This window comes from Bos javanicus, chromosome 5, assembly GCF_032452875.1.
Source record: "Bos javanicus breed banteng chromosome 5, ARS-OSU_banteng_1.0, whole genome shotgun sequence".
Classification (NCBI taxonomy): domain Eukaryota; kingdom Metazoa; phylum Chordata; class Mammalia; order Artiodactyla; family Bovidae; genus Bos; species Bos javanicus.
This window is the reverse complement of record NC_083872.1, coordinates 118,541,305-118,547,508: the sequence shown is the minus strand read 5'-3', so window position 1 is coordinate 118,547,508 and position 6,204 is coordinate 118,541,305. Positions and strand designations below refer to the sequence as shown.

Genomic DNA, 6,204 nt, shown 5'->3' with positions numbered 1-6,204 from the left:
GGACACGACTGAGCGACTTCACTTTCACTTTCATGCCTTGGAGAAGGAAATGGCAACCCACTCCAGTGTTCTTGCCTGGAGAATCCCAGGGACGGGGGAGCCTGGTGGGCTGCTGTCTCTGGGGTCGCACAGAGTCGGACACGACTGAAGCGACTTAGCAGCAAAGTGTTTGTAACAAACGGTATCTAAGCAATGCTATTATTTCATACATTTGTCTACAAATGTCAAAATTATGTCCATCTTTCTGGCTTAAAACATGCATCATTTTAAATTCTCATTTCTCTGATTATTAGTCAGGTATGTTGTTGATTAATGTGTCAGCTATCCTTTTCACTTCTTCTTCTATAAAATGCTTATTCATATATTTTGCCAATTGGTTTTTTTTTAAACTATTGATTCTTTAAAAGATTTTCATTTTATATTTTGGATTTTGTTTCTTCATCAACCACATGAATTGCTAATACATTTTGTGGATTGAATTTTCCCTCCTTTTATGGTGACTTTTCAAAAAAAGTTACCTTTGTTTATGATTTGCACTGTTATCGTTATTTTTAATTTGTACTTGAGGTGTTACTAACTTACAATGTGCTGATCTTAAGTGTTTGTTTACTTGTTATTATTCTTTAAAACCTCTCCTGGAAACTCTGTTTTCTTACAGATGTTTAAAGCTTGTCATTTACATTTGAGTTTTTAAATCCCCTGTGTCCTCATATCATAGCAGAGATCTGGTGATTTTATAATTTTCCTGTAGTTACCGGTGACCCAGCATGATTCACTGATGAGCAGTTCTTTACCCACAACCTGAAAACCTTACTCTGCTGTATGTCAAGTGGCAGTGGGTCTCGGGGGCTGAGATTGGGTGTCTGTTGTTTCTATTTTCATAAAGGCGGTAGGTTCTTGGTCTCTTTTTCTGTTTTGAGGGATATATTTTCACTGGGTTGAATATTATAGTTGAGAAGCCTTAAATATCTCTCCCCCTTTAGATGAATCAATCTTTCCGCATGCATGTTCAAAAATTATTTATTTTAAATTCAGTGAATTTTATTATGAAAGGATTCAGTGATGATTTGTTCAACATCAATTTTTCTCAGATTTTGAGATGTCCTCCTTTTAATGGGTGGATTAAAGATTCCTATAATATCTGAAATAACATTTGGAATTATTTCTTTACCTTTTCAAATCCATTATTGGGATTCTTTTTTAAGGGACACCACTCATCTGTATGTTGGAATTCACTTTTCTTTTTCTGCCCTTCACATCTCTGATTTTCTCTCCATTCCTGAGTTCTGGTTTTTCCATTTCATCATGCCTCCTCCCCACGCCCCTAAACTGGACAATCTTCGTTCATTTATTTAACGAACGCATATTGAATTTCACTCCATGCCAGGTACTGTTCTATCACAACCTTGACAACTTACCTGCGTTTATGGTGATTAATTTTAACAATGGAGGCAGATCATGAGCAGCAAATACATTATTTAAACTCAGGTCGCTACATTCCATTGAGACAAGGGAACCATGGTACAGGCGAGGAGGGTGACAAGGAGCCTCTCCAGGAAGGATGGTCAGGAAAGCTCCTCTGAGATGATTAGATGCAGTAAAGACCTGAGCTGAGAAGACACCCGAATACCCCAGGAACACACGTCAGGCACCACACAGAGCAAGCGCCAGCAGCCAAGAAAGTGACCACTGGGCACAGTGAGGTCCAGATAGGTGACCAGCAGGGCTGGGGGGAGTCTAGCGAGGGGGTATTGATGATGTCGAGGTCGCAGTGAAGGAGCAATGCTGTCATCAGAGTATTTTACGCAGAGTCTAAGTGCAGATGGTTGTGCTTCCCTGGTGGCTCAGACAGTAAAGCGCCTGCCTGTCTGCAGTGTGGCAGACCCAGGTTTGATCCCTGGGTTGGGAAGATCCTCCGGAGAAGGAAATGGCACCCCACTCCAGTATTCTTGCCTGGAGAATCCCATGGATGGAGGAGCCTGGTAGGCTACAGTCCATGGGGTCTCAAAGAGTCAGACACGACTGAGTGACTTCACTTTCACTAAAGCGCAGATACTCTTAAGTGTTCAAAATTCACCAAAGGAAAAAAAAGAAAAGATGAAGCTAAATGATATATACCCAAAATGACAAAGCATATTTAAAAAAATAAACAAATATATTTTTTAAAATGTAGTTAAGTACACATTGCTGTTCTATAAATGATTGGGAGAAAATAAGATTAAAGTATTAGAAGTAAAATAAACACTGCATAGGATAAAAATAATCACAAATCTAAAAATCCATCTATTTCTTTAAAACACAATCATAAGAAACACTATTTCCCGTTGATTTCGTGATGGCTGAATATCGAGTTGCTTTACACATTTTTGGTGAAAATATTTTCATCTGTTGAAAACCTCTTTCTGACTCAAGAGTGAGGAGATAGTTATAAGGTAACTCGGGTTATACTTTTTTTTTTTGAACTTTCTAATCTGTAAGTAACTCATTTGTCATCTGATAATCTTGAGCTTATTTTGACGAGGTATTTTTTTTCAAAGACTGGAATCTTGTTATTGCTGCCATGGTATCTTTATCTTTTTATTGATGGCATGATTCTTCCCGTTCATCTATATCTTCTCCATTTCTCTCCTGTGTAGATGGACATTCTCCGTGGTCCCATATCCATTTCAATCTGTCTTGTTTGTATTCCAATTCTTCAGAAAGCTTTCGGCCTTTGGAAAGAGCCTTTATGGAAATAGAAACGTCATGGTGCTGCTTGCAATGCATGTATCCCTGCTTCTCCACCCCACTCCCAGATTGTAGACTACACTTTGTTCAGCGTTTTTGCTTACACTGGATGATTAAGTCATTGATCTTCATCTCGAGATATAAATTGTTCAACTTCAGTGGTTTTTTTGTTAAGATTGAAACACTGATATCCCAGCCCATCCGAGACAAATGCCTGTGTTTCCGTCTTTAAAACCAGCGTGCCTCCTGAAATTCTGGACCCCAGCGGAGACTGTGTGGGGTCTTAGGCCAGGAGAGGCCTAAGGACTTTGTTCTAAATACAAGGAAACCCCAACTAGGCTTCAGGTAGGAGGGGGATATGATATATTTACCCTGGGTAGGGAACAGACCAAAATGGAGATACAGCCCCTGCAGTAAGAAGTGATGAGAACGGCTCAGAGTCAGGGGCAGCTGGGGTTTCTGTCGAGATGACGATGGGTTATGGGGTTAGAAAGGAGAGGGGAGTTGTGGGTGACTTTAAGGCTTTGCCTCCACAGTTTGGTGAATTTTGGACGCTCACTGAGTGAGAAAGAACAAGAGAGATCGTAAAGGAGGAGAGACAGGAATTTTACCCTTGGGTGTGCTGAATTTTAGAAACTCGTAGACAACAAGCGGGGATGTGGGGTGGACATTTGTGTGCACAGTTCCTGAGCTTAAAGATGAGGAAGGAATGGGTGACAGAAACCCAGGACTGGATCACAGAGGTCTCCTGGCACGGCAGGAACAGAGGAGAAAGGGGGCCCGGGGAGGGGACCCCAGAGAAGCCAGAGCAAAGGGCTGTGATGAGGAGGAGGGTCCATCAGGGGTGGGAAGGGCTGGCCGAGGAGGCGGGGGCGTGTCCAGCTGGCCAGGTGCCCTGGACCCAAGAGCAGGCCCGCGTTGGGGAGGGTGCGGTGGGTGCCATCGGGCTCTGCCAGGTCGAGGGCAATCACTGTTGGACGCAGCAACACAGATGCTGTTTCTGTTTTAAAATGCGATTGAGCAGAGTTCAAAAGAGACTGCGGGGAGAGAAGGCAGAGAGAGGACTCTTGTAAAGAATTTTGCCATGAAAAGGAGCAAAGAAATGGGTCAATACCTGCGAAGAAACGTGACGTGAAATGATTTTTTCAGAGTCATTTAGAGAACATTTGCTCGGATGAGGGGATATCCGGAAGAGAAGGGAGCGCTAGCAATGCTGGAGGCGACGACGCAAAGTCCTCGGAAGGGGACGCGGGGCAGGGGGCAGGGGCACAGGTGGCGGGCGCGTTGCCTGGAGACGTGCAGACGCGGGGCTGGGGCAGGGCTCCGGCCCAGGGCCGCTGGGGAGGGACGCTCAGCTTCTCGGTGGTGGGAAGAGGACCTTAGGATCGTTTCTGAGTTTTGCGTGTGAAATAAATGAGGTCATAAGATGGGGTGAGGCACTTTGGATAATATTAAGTGTTTAAGCAGAAGGAGGTGATGGAAATTCACCCTAAGGGAGGGTGCATTGGTTGGGACGAAAGCAGAGCTGAGCCCCACTCAGGGGTGAAGCGTCTGGGGAGGGTGGGCGTCAGCCCGAGGTTCATGAACGTGGATGTGGTGCCAGTTTGCACCCAGGTGTCCGTCTCTCTGCAGCTGGTTCCTGCGCCCCAAGCACATCGCGGGGGCAGACCACAGGGATGGGGGAGAGGGCAGGGGAGGAAGGGGTTCTAGCCTCTGGGCAGAGAGCTAGGCCAGGTGTGATGGGAGGCTGTTCGGAGGTTAGCAGCGAGACACGGCCTGCCTGCTCTCCTCTGCGTGGCATTTAGCCCATGCTTCCTTTCTGTCATGTGTTCACTTTTGTCTCCACTGTCTGTTCTCAGCTCTGCCCGGCCGTCTTCTGTTGCAGCATCTCTGGTTATAATAGCTTCCCCCCGACCTGTTTCTTTAGAAGAATCACTTCATTTTGTTCTTTGTTGTTTTTCTTCTCTTTGTGGTGATGTGCTTGGTTAAAATGTTTAGCCTCTTTACGCAATTTTTTTTTTTTTTGTTTGGTGAATACTTTTAGTCTGCCTCTTCTTGTCTACAGTCTTTTATTTTTCAGTCTTTGCACACATGCGATGTTGGTTCTCTGTTGATTTGTCTCTACTTGTTAACGAAAGAAGTTTTCTCAGACAACCTAAAGAGGGGAGGGTCGCTCCGGGAACGCCCCAGCTGCCAGAATCTCCCTGGAGCTGTGCCTTGGGCTCCTCTTTCCCCTCCCCCGGCCTCACAGGGTGGCTGCTGGTCAGCGCTATCATCCTGCGTCCTTAGGGCCAAACTGGGGCCATGGACACCCAGGCCACCAGTCTGCACACGCTTCCCTGGGGGTGGTTGGTTTATCCCTAAGCTGTGTGGCCCTGTTTTTTGTTTTTAATAAACTTTTAATTTTGGCGCACTTAAACTTCCAGAAAAGTTACATCCATCCCTTTACTTTTAAGGTTCCCAGTAGGAGCATGTGCTCAATTTCCACTGCATTTTTCATCTTCATTTTAAAGCACATATGTCATCATCATAATCTAAACAACTTGCTTGTCTTATTCCCAGTGTCCGTCAGTATCTCTCACGTGACCGTGATCCGTGCATTCTGACGCTTACAGACGAGCTCCCTGTCCACCCACCTAGCAACACTCATCAATCCGTGTCCAGCGTGGCTGTCATGAGACTGCAGGGATGTTTTTGAGTGCCTTTGGTGCAGGCATGCGAGAGTGTCACTTGGATAAACACCCCAAGGTAGAATACAGGGGGGCCGAGACTACATCACCCTTCAGCTTTAAAATACAATCCCAAGCTCTTTGCACAGGGGATTGCAGCAATTACAAGCCGAGCAGAATCATCTGTGCATCCGTGTCTCCCAATTACGTCATTTCAGTCTGTAAAAGTTATCGCCAGACACTGTAGAATGCGGTCCTAAGTTGTATTTCTCGGTTTGCTCACGATGGCAAAGTGTTCATATATTTCTCAGTTCTATGTGTTTGCTCTTGAACAAAACATTCATCCCTTAATGTTGACCCACTGCTGCACTGGGACATTTTGTTCCTGCCACTGAAATAAAAAAAGACTTCTTCATGCATTTCTGTTATCAACTGGTTATTTCTATGTTTTCCAAACTTCTTCTCCCGCATTGTAGCTCACTTTCTTATTTTCCTTAAGTTTATTTCAATAAACACAATTTTTGAATTGAAATAAATCCGAATGTCTTCATTGAAAGTTTCAATTAATCATTTGATGTGTCTTATTTAATAAATCGGTCCTTATTTCGCTTTTCCTTGCTCCTATTTCCTGTGAGAAGTTTTAAAGTTTTGTTTGACATGATTAAATACACTAACAGGTATAGTTTTCGATTTAATAAGCTGATACTGTTCCTTTGTGCTCAGCGGTCAGTCGTCTCCGACTCTTGGCAACCCCATAAACTGTAACCCTCCAGTCCCCTCTGTCCGTGGGATTCTCCAGGCAAGAGTA

General features: G+C 44.4%; 1 long non-coding RNA gene across 1 annotated transcript; it reads left to right on the top strand.

Annotated features, from left to right (window-relative positions):
- Positions 1-2,565: 2,565 nt before the first annotated feature.
- LOC133248550 (uncharacterized) lies at positions 2,566-5,815 on the top strand. The gene is made up of 2 exons (XR_009736752.1): positions 2,566-3,072; positions 5,290-5,815. It is a non-coding gene; the product is annotated as an uncharacterized LOC133248550 (long non-coding RNA).
- Positions 5,816-6,204: the final 389 nt, after the last annotated feature.